The sequence below is a fragment of the Mchenga conophoros genome, linkage group LG17 (genome assembly GCF_057382185.1).
Source record: "Mchenga conophoros isolate Kocher_MC1m ecotype Shallow Benthic linkage group LG17, M_conophoros_male_GT1.1, whole genome shotgun sequence".
NCBI classification, from domain to species: domain Eukaryota; kingdom Metazoa; phylum Chordata; class Actinopteri; order Cichliformes; family Cichlidae; genus Mchenga; species Mchenga conophoros.
The window spans coordinates 6783007-6798694 of NC_140542.1; the positions used below are offsets into that span (position 1 = coordinate 6783007).

A 15688-nucleotide genomic window follows, 5' to 3' on the forward strand; every position below is an offset into this window, starting at 1 on the left:
AATCGTCCAAAAATTTCACAGGTGACAAAAACGTTTTGCCAGTGGTGGTGTGGACAGAACAGTTTTGATGTACAGGGGAGTTCTGGGAAGACCTCAGTGGTGATACTGCTCCTGACTGTTCACACAGGTCCATTACGTCCTCTACAAAACCTGCAAGCCGCTTAGCGGTGGAGCAATCCGGATAGCCTGAGGTAAGCTCTTCCCACTGCTTGTACGAAAAATCACTGAACAAGTTATTCAAGAGGGATACTAAAGCATGTACTGTAGAATTATCCCGATTGGTCTGAACTGTTTCATCATTTGTCATTGTGTTACAGTTTGAGCTTGCCATTTCACTTTTTTGTTTTTTATGCCTAAAATGTTGTTTTGTGTTAAACTCCGTGTTTGAACGTTTAAAGCGCTGCTGTCCCGCTGTATGAATGCGTTTCAACTGAACAGCCAGGTCTATATATAAGGTCGGTTTCTTTGTAACGTCACCAGTCAAAGGACTGGCCCGGCTCGTCATAACGAAAGGGGGCGGGACAAATCTGTTGCTTAGCAACTGAAAAAAAGGCACACCGCGCTGAATGCTACATCCGTCCTGCGACGGTACACCGCCTCCGCACCACCGTTTAAACATGAAGTGTGGATGTTAGAAGATCCCAAATATGGTGAGCTACTGGAAAATTACTCACGTTTTTGTTCTTGAGAGTGAGCGATAATAAGCGACATTTTATTGAGAAATTACAGTAGTCTGTCTGTTTCTCTTCATAGCTCTTTTCAAAACACGGTTACCTTTGGTTTGTTTGGCTCGCAGCTTAAAACGTAGTTTCAGTGTTTTTGCCTTCTGTGATTAATTCTGGTTTGCCTGCTTTATATGGAGCTCAAACCAAGGCAAAATTGAAGTATCAGTATTTAAATGTAAATAGACTCAAACTAGGAGTGGATCAAAGGGGGTCCTTTCAGGTGCCAAATCTCCACTGCTAACATTTTATGCATGTTTAGCTTAATTGTAGAAAAGGTGCTTGTAATAATGTTTGGGTGAATAGGTGAATGAGGCATGTTGTATAAAGCGCTTTTTAATGCACGAGCAAAATACAAAAACCCTATATAAAAAGCAGTCAGTTTACCATTTATGTATTTGTTCCATTGAACGCTTCTGTGAAAATCAATTTGATACTTGTTCAAATAAAAAATTTGAATCGATTAGTTGTTTTCTCAACATTTATTAATCGACTATATGCAGAAAACTGTGACACTGTGGAACCCTTATTTTAAAGACCTCGTAGTTTGATAGTTTGCTCCCTGACCGTGGTTCTGCCAGAGGGTGCTTCCTGTTAAAAGTGAGTTGTTCCTTCCCACTGTATTGAGGTTTTTTCTTTTTAATTGTAGACTTTCTACCTTACAATCTATACCACCTCGAGGAGAATGTTGTTGTGATTCAGCTCTGCATAAATACAATTAAATCGAATTAAGTGGGTTCAGCTAATTTGTGAAATAAATGTGAGTGACACGGTAAGTAATAGCCTGCATGTAACTCATTGTAAGAAGAGCAATATCGCCCCCTCCTGGTTCAACTTTTTTTTCTTTGCAGTAATCTTTCCAATAATAATACATATGCACTAACCTCATGCTTGCTGTTAACAATAGCCTAAAGACATAAAATCAAGTTTAGTTTTTTCTTTAAGTTTATGTTTTTTATATGGTTGGCATTTATTTTGTTTCTTTTTAATAATTATATTGATTCTATTGATTGTTTGCCAAGCACTGAGGTCTCTGCTTAGACTGTGCTACTGGGATCACTGATTTAAAAATGAGGCAAAAGCACCAAAGTTGTGCTCAAAAACAGTACAGTGAGCTACAACCTGTTGCTGTAGTAATTGTTTTTAAATACATACATGTTTAGTTTTTTTAAACCTAATTATATAATTTTTTTTTTTGCAAAAGTGTCACCTAAACACCCAAATATACGTAATTCAAAACTTACTTTAATTATTACCCATTTGGCTGGTAACATGGACCCAGTCTGATGGATAGTTACTGAACAGATAGTCTTTTCTTTAAAGGCTGCAGTCAAAGCAAATCATTGTAAAAACAAGACAAGTCAATAAAAAACAAGTAATAGCTATAATACTAAACTACAATAGAGAGAAAATCCAGTAAATATAATTATATTATGTAAAAAAATATACAAATATTTACCTCTAATTTAAAAAGACATTACAAGGGTACTAGTTTCATTTTAATCTAAACATAATCTAAATTGACACTAAATCAGTTTAAATATTACAGCTGAAGGTGATTTTAATAAATGTACTGCTGCTTGACTTTGTTTTACTACTGCAGTATAATTTATCATGTACAAAAGCTCCAAATGTTGTTTCTCTGACTTAATGTTCTGATGACGTTTGTGTTATTTTGCAGGAAATAGTCAGGACCCAGATGAACCTGTGCTGGAATTCAGTGTGGGTGAGTAATATGAGCATTTATGAAGGCTGTCCATGACCCGTAATTAAATTTAGCGTCATTAGTCTTATTTTGTCTCTCAGTGCAGGTATGTAATGTGACAAAACCTCTAATGATCTGATATGTTTGGGATGGATGGGCTGTGAATTATATAGTGAATTGTCTTATTTTGTCGCTCTGTGCAGGCTTTCTACTTACAGGGTGGTGGTTCTCAGAGGACAATTGCTACCCCTGTTGAAGTGAACAACGTGTGGAGTGCAACTGGCTTTGTGGCATAGCTGGCTCTGGCCTTGGACTGTGTGTTTTTACTTTGTACCTAAATGGGACACTGGACTTTTAACTATTATTCATTGTGTTTATAAATAAAATTTTAGAATTTTATTGACTGTCATCTTTTTGCCCACGGCGGAGACGGTTGGTCAGACCTAGAATCTCTTTATGTGTGTGTGTGTGTAACATCAGCAGGGTTTCGCATAAAAGAGTGTGAGCAGGTCAAAAGGTCAATTCATTTATTGTAGTTTTATGGCAGCACCTTCTAGTGGCCTTGAAGCAAACAGTCTCCTAACTAAGCCATGGCATCTCCGGTCTCTCCTACTTTTGTGTGCTGTGCTGGAGGAGCAGCATTGGATCTAGTGATACTGAGTAAGCTGATTAGGACCGGCCTGGAGAAATGTGGTTTGCATGAAGTATCAGGAGAAAAACAACCTTGTATTGTAAAATAATAATACACGAATAATAAATACTTTTCATGACATTCAGATTTCTGGACTCACGAGTTCATAGAACATTAATGTTACGAAACATTGAGATAAGTCTTAAAACTACATTGTATACTTATTATTTATTTACTTTAATCAGATTTGACTGGTATTTTTAAACATTAAGTTTTTGTTCCTTCAACTATTGTATTTAAGCTTATGACTCACTCACAGTATGTTTATATAACTGTCTAAAAAACAGTGAGGATGTGGCCGCAGTGGCTGAGAAGCAAGAAGTTTGCTTTTTCTTTTTTTTTTCTTTTTTTAAATTGGGAAGCATAAATGAACATACCAGAAAACCCTGCACGAAGGAGCCATATTTGTTTTTTGTGTGTGCATAAGATGAAGCTTTAGTATTATTACACATATGATAATGGTGTTAGCATGCAACACACAAACTCAAGTGGTGTTGCCAAGATAGTTGCTGACTGGCAAGAAACTTCTAGAAGAAATCTGGTGACAGTCCAAAGCACAAATGAACATGTTTAATACTCGTGCAAGACCCTGCGGGAAGGTGCCAGATTGCTGTATTTTGTGTGAATCAGGAAAAGTGCACGGTGATGACTAAAGCTTATAAAACATCTCTCTCCTTATGTGTGCATATATGAGAAAGAAAATTCTGCCAAAGCAACTTTAGCTTCTTGCAAGCATCAGTACACAAAGGATGCTAACACAAAGCTAGCCAAGAACCAAGAGTGATTTTAAAGTTGAACGTATGCCGACCCCAGCAGCCAAAGGGAGCTCAGGGGAGAGCTTCTTGGGGTCCAGTGATGTGTCCTGAAGAGACGACATGAGCTCTCCCTCCTGTAGGCCCACCCCAGCAGTAGGTGCTGTCTGTCTCATTCCGAGTTAACTGCTACTCCTCTACATCTAAGCGAGCCAGTTGAGGAGGTTCAGGCATCTGACAAGGGTGCCTCTTGAGCGCCTCCTGGGTGAGATGTTCCAGGCATGTCCCACCAGGACAGACAGGACACACCCAGGACATGTTGGGGAGATCACAGCACTCAGCAGAGAATGCCTCAGTGTCCCCCAAATAATGGAGGAGCTGGCTCGGGAGAGTAAGGTCTGGGTCTTCTCTGCTTATGCTACTGCCACCGAAACTAGACACCAGGTAAGCTCAGAAAAATGAACAACCGGTTTAAATAAAGGTTAATTTAAAAAAAATGTTTGTCATTAGCTAGTCTGTGTACATGTACTTCTTCTCCAGTGTTGAAAATGTTAAACTCACAACCTGCACATTTTCTGGTTGCATCATCAAATAAATACCCCCAAAAGTAGTCTGAGTACTTTTACACTGGTTTTATGCTGCGATATTTTCAAAGTCTTTCACTGAACACATTCAGTCACACATTGTTCATAATTTATTGGAAGTTTATTGTTTAATGTCCTGTCTAAATAACTTCAGTCACCATTTGTATTCATTAATGAATAACTGACTTCTAATATTAAAAGAAATAGAAACTGTTGTGCTGTTGTTCACGTAGAAGGGCCTGCTTCTGGATGTCCAGACTTTGTGCGTCAGTGGGAAGGTCAGGGTACAGGGTTCGAACCTCCTCATGAGATGTCGTATCTGCTGGATAAAAGCAAGCTACATCACATCAGGGATTGTCCTAGAGCTGCCCTACAGTAACAATCAACTGACTAATATATGAAATACTTGCAGTAGCACAATAATAAACACAAAGCAAAAAAATGTTTAGTGAAGATAAAAAAAACCCATCAAAGTTTTAGTTTGGATAAAGGGAGACAGAGCACCAATCTAAACAAGTCTAAACCATCTACAAAGTGATTATAGGAGGAAACAACCTTGACTTCCTTTACATAGCTTAGTACTGAGAATAAAAGAAAAGCATGATTAGAATTATTTGTGCTTCTTCTTCTTTCGGCTGCTCCCTTTAGAGGTCGCTACAGTGGATCATCCGCCTCCATCTCTCTATTTCTAGCATCCTCCTCAGTCACACCAACCCCCTGCATGTCCACCTTCACTACATCCACAAATCCAGCACCACAGTTACTCTCTTCGCACCTTATCATAGCCTTCACTCCTACCCTCTCTATGCCTCCCGTCTCCATCCTCTTCAGAGTTGCCTCGCTTCCTTCTCTAATTCAATTTTCATCCAAAGTACTCCTTCTCTCTTCTCAACACACATTCTTCACATTAGCACATTTCCATCTCTATACTTGGTTACTCTCTTCCAGGACAATTTATGTGCCTTGCCATTCATTAAAAATCATTTTCTCCTTAGTGTCCAGCCTAGGGTTGCCAACCGTCCCTTAAAATACGGAATCGTCCCGTATTTCGAAACAAAAGTACACGTCCCGTATTGAGCTAATAAGGGACGCACTTTGTCCCGTAATACAGTGAGAATCAAAAGTAGTCTATAACTTTTAATGGAATTAACGCTTTGTTGGAAAACATAATTCCCAGCCCCTCTCCTGCTTTGTGACCAATGAGCTGACAGCACACTTATGACAATTCGAGTATGACAATTCAGATTACCGCTCATCTCATTGGTCGAGGAAAGGTCGCTTACGGAGAAAATACCGGAAGACAACAGATGACCACAACAACAAGCATGGCCAACAGGGAAACAAACGCTGACACTGCGGTGCAAGTCTCGGACGACAGTACACCTAATGCTGGGCAGACACTGTGCGATTTTTTCAGTCACGTTATTCAGCTCCTGCTCAAACTGCACGATTGACTCGCAGGGGTTAGACGTTGGTAGGTCACGATGCAGGTCTCACACTATACCGCCCGATGCTCTGATGCGACCTGAGTGCTCACACTGTGCCTCCATAAAATGAAGGTTATAACAGAAAATCTGTCGCTCTCCCTCTCTCTCTCTGTCTTTCACTCACACAGACACACCACCACCATCAACTTTGCTAAATTGCTAATGAAAAACATTGATCAGGCAGCTGTGATTGAGCAGCAATGTAAATCCAACTATTTTCACGGTTGTTGTGGTCGTGTGTAATAAACAACTGCAAGGATAGATGATTACAACAAATAGATGACTAATACATAAAAGTAATACATAGATGAATAATGATGATGAGTTAAGATGCGTAATCATGGGAACAAGCGGGTTTACAAACAGGAGCAGCTGATTAGCATTAGAAAAGCTGAAATAATACCTCAGCTGAAGCCAATTGTACTAAATGCACTAAATGTGCACTGTTACAAGAATATTTTTCTTTCTATTGTTTTCTATTATTTTAAGTTAAGCAGGACAGAGTTCTTTTAAAGAAAGATTTACTTATATTCTCAAAAGTTAAGCATGACAGGCTTCTGTTTAAGAAAGAGACCTGTTTTATGTGTTAATGTTGTCATTTTGAGCTAAAAATAAATGGCTAAATGATCATTTGTTTCACATGAGTTCATATCACAAAGAATAGAATATGCATGTACTTAAATCAACTTCAAGTCAAATGGTTAAAAAAATAATTTCACACACAAAAAAAGAGCTAGAAAATTCACCACACTGGGAAGGGTGAAGACAACTGGGTCGCCCGGCCCTGGCCACGAGGTGTCCCTTATTTATTTTTCAGGGAGTTGGCAACCCTAGTCCAGCCTCACATACAACTCACTACAAGCCTTTTCCTGTGCCAGTGACACCTCTCTCTTTGCTGTGCACCTAGCCTTTTAGTACTCCTTCCTTCAGCTCCCTGACTATCCCACTCTTTCTTTGCCAGTCTCTTCCTTGAATACATTCCTGAATCTGTTATTATTTGTGCACTGAAAATTAAATCAAGAAAGATTTTGCTTTTACAGTCTCACTGCAGGTTGATACATTATAAGCACGCCTGTGGTTCACATAAGCATTAAAAGCTTGTATTACTCCCTGATGTTTTGCCTGTTAGCATGTGCAGCAGCTGGAGAAGGACTCCTAGCTGAAGACAGGACAGCTTCTCGATGTGCAGATTGGTCGTCTTCTACGCAGAAGCAAAGGAGAAAAACCCCAAATTAAACAGAACAACTACTTCTAATTACAAACAGACGTCTCTCTAAAACCGTGGCAGCAGTTCACCATGTCAAATGCTTTCTTGTCGTGCACAGTGACTATAACAATTAGCCCCACTGGCTGCACTGTCCTGCAGTGACATAAGTTAATTCAGCATTGCTATAAAACAATGAGGCTATTACGTTTGACCTGTACTTGCAGAATACATTCCAAAGCTTTTGTTCCCTAAAGCATTCGTCCTTCTTTGTGAGCAGTTTGTGTCAAAAGAAAAGCCCAGAAACAGGCACCAGTTCAAAGGCATTTCTCAGATGATTTGCTGTAAACTTGAATACAAGCACAGATGAATTGTCACGGGTGTGGAACGGACTCAGGCGCAGGCTGAAGTAGCACAGTTCAACGACACTTTATTAATCACACTGGTGCACTATATACACGTGAAGGGGGGGGGGGGGGGGGGGGGAACACCAGGGTCCCGGGGATCGATAGGCTGGGTAGACACACTTCTTCGCACTCGCTCTGCTCCTCGTCCAAACAGTCTCCACACAAGCAGCTCAGCTCACTCTCCTGCTCACGGGGTCCAGGGGTCACAAAAGGGCTGATCCAGGTAAACCTGTTTACACAGACGAGGGTAAGTTGAAGGCAAACACGGGAACAGTAGAATCGCAAGGAAGCCAGGCAATACTAACGAGAGTTACTCAATATTCCAGCGACGAATAGCTCAGAGCCCCAGCCTTAAGAGCCAGAGAACTGCAATTCACTCGATCAGCTGCAGGTGCGTGGGCCAAGGGCAGGAGCCCAATCAGAGCTCCGCCCAGGCAGACAGGTAGGAGAGACAGAGCGAGAGAAAAACAACAAACAGTTGTGGCCACACTGGGCTGGCCGGGGAGGCACAGGGACCATGACACACGGGATGCTCACAGTGAAAGAAAGCTGGCCCGCACTCCAACCCAAGGAAAGTTTATTCAAACAAGGCTGTAATATGAATGAGCACTGTTTTATGCAGTTCTTCTATCACCAGCATGTTCACCTCCATAGATGTCGATGTTGATACGGTTAATTTTCTGACCGCTCTCTAACATTTTTCTGTTAACATTCCTTGGAAAAGCTTGAAGTTAATCTTGCATGGAATACAGTAGTAAAAATCTGAGTGCTGGTGTACTCGCACAAGTAAGTGTGCGCCTCTATTTATACCCATCAACCTCTCTATTCACACACATCATTTTTCATTTGAGATTCTTCTGTAGGCCTATGTGCTTTTCCTCATTTGTTTGTCTTGGCCAGTTTGTGTAACCAGGAGCATTTCTGCATACCTAACACAGGTTTTGGGGTTGAGAGAACTTTCCAGAGGTTTTTCATGACATTAAGACCAATGTTTTTCCTGCACATTAAACTCTTAGGTGGCCCTCCAGATAGTTTTTTTTTTTTTACTGACCAGCTTAAGGGGAAAAATACGGTTCTGGAGGGAATCACGATTTAGTTCATCTTTGTATTGCAGTGTGTTCTAATAGCATTACCCTTCATGAATTGGTTTCGATGGCGAGGCACTTTTTGCTCGCTGTAATCATTCCTCTCATTCATAACAGTAATCAAGAGCTGTTTGTTTTGACTGTTTGAAAACAGGCACGAAACACTGGGAACCAGTCATTTTAAATAAATGGTTTTCAGAGTTTTTATCGTTATTTTGTTATCGTTTTTATCGTTAACTCTGTTTTCCTGGGTCTTTCACGTGTGTTATGAATAAATCTTGTTTTTTTCCGGTACCGGTACTAGTTTTATTTTGTTGTATTTATCTGTGACACCTTAAAGGCCGGTCCATGAAAATATTGTTGGGCATAAACCGGTCCGTGGCGCAAAAGAGGTTGGGGACCGCTGTTTTAATGTATATAGAAGAGACTGAAGTTTATATGTTATGGAATTATTTATAGGACTTGTTCCAAATCTTCATATGTCTATGATGTGCTATATCTTGGTTATATTGTAGTGGTTTTCTTATGGGGAGGGTTTTGTTTTCCTTTGGTTTGCTGACCCCCAGACTTGGTCTATTCCAGATGCTCACCTGAATCAGGTAGAGTATGACAGGAAGCCATTTGCTTTTCAGAAGGGTTGGATTCTTTGCTGTATCACCATGTGTTCTCATTAATAAAGTACATTTTACTCCAGTCTCGTGCTATTTTAGTGGAAGTGACCCATGACCGTCGGCCAAAACTGACAATATGACTATTAAAAGTCTGAGTAATACTGTAATTTTCTGCTGCTCATTCCTGTGCAACATCCCATTTGGCCTCCCGTCATATTTCTTTTCAAGATTTTCTTATTTAATCACTAGTGTACATATATTTATATTTATAGATACATATATATTTAGTCATCTTTTCTCTTTTACCACGTCTCTCTAATATTTTGCTCTTTACTATTTTTCTATTTTTTATTTTATTATATTTTATTATATTTCTACTGTACCATGCTGCTGAGTGACTGCTGCTCGTCAAACACATTTCATTGCAATGTTGACCCTGTGCTAACTTGCATATGACAAATAAAACTGAAAACAGTAAAGGCAAAGGGAACACATCAAGTAAGGATTTCACACTCCCACTCACAACGGCACTTTCAAAGCATAAAGCCAAATATTTCAAAATTTCATTTTGAGGCATTTTTAAAATGAATGTGTTTGAGTTTCATTGCTCCAAAGCAATGTTTTCATATAAGCAAGACAACAACCAGTTTGCAACCATGTAAGTACAGTCCTCTATTGTAAACAGACGTGTTGGCAATCTGTCTGCGTTTATAAATTAGACAACAGTTATTTGCAGATCTTCATCAATCTGCCTGAGAGTGATTGCAGTCGGTCTGAGTTGGACTGCAACTGTTTTGAGTCAGGTTGCCTCCAAGGAGGCAGTTTATTATTTTCCTTTCCTAGTTGGAGAGATGGCTGTTGTTTTGTTTTTACTGTAGTGTGCTGGGCCATTAATGGCTCAGGGGCTGCAGCGTATCCGCGCCAACACCTAAGGCCAACGTGGAATCACCGGTCAGACTAACATAAAGAAAAAATCTGTTAAATTACACATTTGTATTCATTAAGTCACAGACAATGAAAACAAGCAGAAATCAAGATGTAATATTTTTATAATTTTATTGATGTTAAATTAAAGTCCCAGCTTAGTTATGTTGTCAGTGCAAGTCACTTCAATCTGTATAGCACCAAAGGAAACAATGGTGTTTTCAAGGTGCTTCACACTGTAAGGTAACAACTTACAGTATTAAAAAGAAAACCCCAAAAGAACAAACCCCTCTGAGCAAGCACGAGGCGACAGTGGGAAGGAAAAACTCCCTTTTAAGAGGAAGAAACCTTCGACAGAACCAGGCTCAGGGCGGGGTGGCCATCTGCCGCGACCATTCCTGGGGATTTCAAAAATGACTTGATCTGATCTAAATGTAAAACTAGCTAATTTAAAGTGTCCAGTGAGTTTTAGAAAATATCTTGCTGTTGATATCACGATGTCACTATAAAGGGGAAACTTTGTTTCCTCCCTTAAACCTCCCAAAAAATGCACGCACCGATGAGAAGCACTTAGATATGCAACTTGGTTCTGTGAATATCTTTCTTTTGAAAGTTTTAACAATATCTTCATCAAGATCTTGGACGTTTAATTGCCAGAATGTCACAATAACCGCTGCATGCTTCCATCTTTTACAGAGGGATTTGAAAACCCTCTCGCTGAGTTTCTTGAACTTCTCTGGGGGGATTTTGTCGTATTCTTCCCTGATTTCAGTCCAGATTTTCATGGTAAGCCGGTTGGAGATAGCTTCAGCATTTTCAATGCTGAAGACTGTGCCTGATTTTTTTGCAACCCGGGAAATCAGTCCTTCCACAAAGCTTTCCACTGAAAGTCTGCATCTTTCTTTCTTTTCATATGATTCCAGTCTATCGATAATTGTTACTGCCAACAGGTGTTCTTGGAATACTGAAGTAGTTATGATATTAAATATTGGTTGTCCCATTAAATTCATTGAATCCTCCTCCCCACTCCTCCCCAATGATATTAGTGACACTTTATGTAATTTGTCACAAATATCAGTGAAAATGGCATTAGCAATGCAGTCAAAATAATTCTGCACTTTTCGGTCTAAATGCAAATCCATCCACTTGAATTTGTCCAAGAGTAGATCCAACAAACGTTTTTGGTGAGAATGAGGGCACTTTAAAAGTTTACCAAGCTTTGAAAGCACAGCCTGAATTAATGTCTCTAACCACCTTTCAAAGTCTAAGGTGTTTTCAGGTGGCTCACAGTCTACAGAAGATCTGTGATTCTGTATCTTTTTATATGACTCCGTTTGACTTATGTTTGTTAACGGTGGGATGCTGGCTTCATGTTCAACACAGGATTTCTGCTGCTGGGGATCTGGAATTGGATTGTTTTCTGCTTTTGCAGCACTGTGTTGGTCAGCATTTTGACAGCGTTCTTCTGTGTTAGCTGTTTCTTGGCTGTTAGCATCTATATTCTGTGCTGTATCAAACTCCTGCTCAGCAGAATCGTCCAAAAATTTCACAGGTGACAAAAACGTTTTGCCAGTGGTGGTGTGGACAGAACAGTTTTGATGTACAGGGGAGTTCTGGGAAGACCTCAGTGGTGATACTGCTCCTGACTGTTCACACAGGTCCATTACGTCCTCTACAAAACCTGCAAGCCGCTTAGCGGTGGAGCAATCCGGATAGCCTGAGGTAAGCTCTTCCCACTGCTTGTACGAAAAATCACTGAACAAGTTATTCAAGAGGGATACTAAAGCATGTACTGTAGAATTATCCCGATTGGTCTGAACTGTTTCATCATTTGTCATTGTGTTACAGTTTGAGCTTGCCATTTCACTTTTTTGTTTTTTATGCCTAAAATGTTGTTTTGTGTTAAACTCCGTGTTTGAACGTTTAAAGCGCTGCTGTCCCGCTGTATGAATGCGTTTCAACTGAACAGCCAGGTCTATATATAAGGTCGGTTTCTTTGTAACGTCACCAGTCAAAGGACTGGCCCGGCTCGTCATAACGAAAGGGGGCGGGACAAATCTGTTGCTTAGCAACTGAAAAAAAGGCACACCGCGCTGAATGCTACATCCGTCCTGCGACGGTACACCGCCTCCGCACCACCGTTTAAACATGAAGTGTGGATGTTAGAAGATCCCAAATATGGTGAGCTACTGGAAAATTACTCACGTTTTTGTTCTTGAGAGTGAGCGATAATAAGCGACATTTTATTGAGAAATTACAGTAGTCTGTCTGTTTCTCTTCATAGCTCTTTTCAAAACACGGTTACCTTTGGTTTGTTTGGCTCGCAGCTTAAAACGTAGTTTCAGTGTTTTTGCCTTCTGTGATTAATTCTGGTTTGCCTGCTTTATGGAGCTCAAACCAAGGCAAAATTGAAGTATCAGTATTTAAATGTAAATAGACTCAAACTAGGAGTGGATCAAAGGGGGTCCTTTCAGGTGCCAAATCTCCACTGCTAACATTTTATGCATGTTTAGCTTAATTGTAGAAAAGGTGCTTGTAATAATGTTTGGGTGAATAGGTGAATGAGGCATGTTGTATAAAGCGCTTTTTAATGCACGAGCAAAATACAAAAACCCTATATAAAAAGCAGTCAGTTTACCATTTATGTATTTGTTCCATTGAACGCTTCTGTGAAAATCAATTTGATACTTGTTCAAATAAAAAATTTGAATCGATTAGTTGTTTTCTCAACATTTATTAATCGACTATATGCAGAAAACTGTGACACTGTGGAACCCTTATTTTAAAGACCTCGTAGTTTGATAGTTTGCTCCCTGACCGTGGTTCTGCCAGAGGGTGCTTCCTGTTAAAAGTGAGTTGTTCCTTCCCACTGTATTGAGGTTTTTTCTTTTTAATTGTAGACTTTCTACCTTACAATCTATACCACCTCGAGGAGAATGTTGTTGTGATTCAGCTCTGCATAAATACAATTAAATCGAATTAAGTGGGTTCAGCTAATTTGTGAAATAAATGTGAGTGACACGGTAAGTAATAGCCTGCATGTAACTCATTGTAAGAAGAGCAATATCGCCCCCTCCTGGTTCAACTTTTTTTTCTTTGCAGTAATCTTTCCAATAATAATACATATGCACTAACCTCATGCTTGCTGTTAACAATAGCCTAAAGACATAAAATCAAGTTTAGTTTTTTCTTTAAGTTTATGTTTTTTATATGGTTGGCATTTATTTTGTTTCTTTTTAATAATTATATTGATTCTATTGATTGTTTGCCAAGCACTGAGGTCTCTGCTTAGACTGTGCTACTGGGATCACTGATTTAAAAATGAGGCAAAAGCACCAAAGTTGTGCTCAAAAACAGTACAGTGAGCTACAACCTGTTGCTGTAGTAATTCTAACACACTTATTGTTTTTAAATACATACATGTTTAGTTTTTTTAAACCTAATTATATAATTTTTTTTGCAAAAGTGTCACCTAAACACCCAAATATACGTAATTCAAAACTTACTTTAATTATTACCCATTTGGCTGGTAACATGGACCCAGTCTGATGGATAGTTACTGAACAGATAGTCTTTTCTTTAAAGGCTGCAGTCAAAGCAAATCATTGTAAAAACAAGACAAGTCAATAAAAAACAAGTAATAACTATAATATTAAACTACAATAGAGAGAAAATCCAGTAAATATAATTATATTATGTAAAAAAATATACAAATATTTACCTCTAATTTAAAAAGACATTACAAGGGTACTAGTTTCATTTTAATCTAAACATAATCTAAATTGACACTAAATCAGTTTAAATATTACAGCTGAAGGTGATTTTAATAAATGTACTGCTGCTTGACTTTGTTTTACTACTGCAGTATAATTTATCATGTACAAAAGCTCCAAATGTTGTTTCTCTGACTTAATGTTCTGATGACGTTTGTGTTATTTTGCAGGAAATAGTCAGGACCCAGATGAACCTGTGCTGGAATTCAGTGTGGGTGAGTAATATGAGCATTTATGAAGGCTGTCCATGACCCGTAATTAAATTTAGCGTCATTAGTCTTATTTTGTCTCTCAGTGCAGGTATGTAATGTGACAAAACCTCTAATGATCTGATATGTTTGGGATGGATGGGCTGTGAATTATATAGTGAATTGTCTTATTTTGTCGCTCTGTGCAGGCTTTCTACTTACAGGGTGGTGGGTCTCAGAGGACAATTGCTACCCCTGTTGAAGTGAACAACGTGTGGAGTGCAACTGGCTTTGTGGCATAGCTGGCTCTGGCCTTGGACTGTGTGTTTTTACTTTGTACCTAAATGGGACACTGGACTTTTAACTATTATTCATTGTGTTTATAAATAAAATTTTAGAATTTTATTGACTGTCATCTTTTTGCCCACGGCGGAGACGGTTGGTCAGACCTAGAATCTCTTTATGTGTGTGTGTGTGTAACATCAGCAGGGTTTCGCATAAAAGAGTGTGAGCAGGTCAAAAGGTCAATTCATTTATTGTAGTTTTATGGCAGCACCTTCTAGTGGCCTTGAAGCAAACAGTCTCCTAACTAAGCCATGGCATCTCCGGTCTCTCCTACTTTTGTGTGCTGTGCTGGAGGAGCAGCATTGGATCTAGTGATACTGAGTAAGCTGATTAGGACCGGCCTGGAGAAATGTGGTTTGCATGAAGTATCAGGAGAAAAACAACCTTGTATTGTAAAATAATAATACACGAATAATAAATACTTTTCATGACATTCAGATTTCTGGACTCACGAGTTCATAGAACATTAATGTTACGAAACATTGAGATAAGTCTTAAAACTACATTGTATACTTATTATTTATTTACTTTAATCAGATTTGACTGGTATTTTTAAACATTAAGTTTTTGTTCCTTCAACTATTGTATTTAAGCTTATGACTCACTCACAGTATGTTTATATAACTGTCTAAAAAACAGTGAGGATGTGGCCGCAGTGGCTGAGAAGCAAGAAGTTTGCTTTTTCTTTTTTTTTTTCTTTTTTTTAAATTGGGAAGCATAAATGAACATACCAGAAAACCCTGCACGAAGGAGCCATATTTGTTTTTTGTGTGTGCATAAGATGAAGCTTTAGTATTATTACACATATGATAATGGTGTTAGCATGCAACACACAAACTCAAGTGGTGTTGCCAAGATAGTTGCTGACTGGCAAGAAACTTCTAGAAGAAATCTGGTGACAGTCCAAAGCACAAATGAACATGTTTAATACTCGTGCAAGACCCTGCGGGAAGGTGCCAGATTGCTGTATTTTGTGTGAATCAGGAAAAGTGCACGGTGATGACTAAAGCTTATAAAACATCTCTCTCCTTATGTGTGCATATATGAGAAAGAAAATTCTGCCAAAGCAACTTTAGCTTCTTGCAAGCATCAGTACAAAAAGGATGCTAACACAAAGCTAGCCAAGAACCAAGAGTGATTTTAAAGTTGAACGTATGCCGACCCCAGCAGCCAAAGGGAGCTCAGGGGAGAGCTTCTTGGGGTCCAGTGA

At 39.2% G+C, this 15688-nt stretch overlaps 2 long non-coding RNA genes across 3 annotated transcripts; both read left to right on the plus strand.

The window, feature by feature from the left end:
- Positions 1-520: 520 nt before the first annotated feature.
- Positions 521-2826, plus strand: LOC146554996 (uncharacterized). 2 transcript variants are annotated; one of them, XR_014889193.1, is made up of 3 exons: positions 521-650; positions 2404-2448; positions 2631-2826. It is a non-coding gene; the product is annotated as an uncharacterized LOC146554996 (long non-coding RNA). The 2 variants fall into 2 exon arrangements; XR_014889194.1 differs by having other exon boundaries at positions 522-650; positions 2646-2826.
- Positions 2827-12237: 9411 nt separating this feature from the next.
- Positions 12238-14538, plus strand: LOC146554997 (uncharacterized). The gene is made up of 3 exons (XR_014889162.1): positions 12238-12353; positions 14116-14160; positions 14358-14538. It is a non-coding gene; the product is annotated as an uncharacterized LOC146554997 (long non-coding RNA).
- The last annotated feature ends 1150 nt before the right edge of the window (positions 14539-15688 follow it).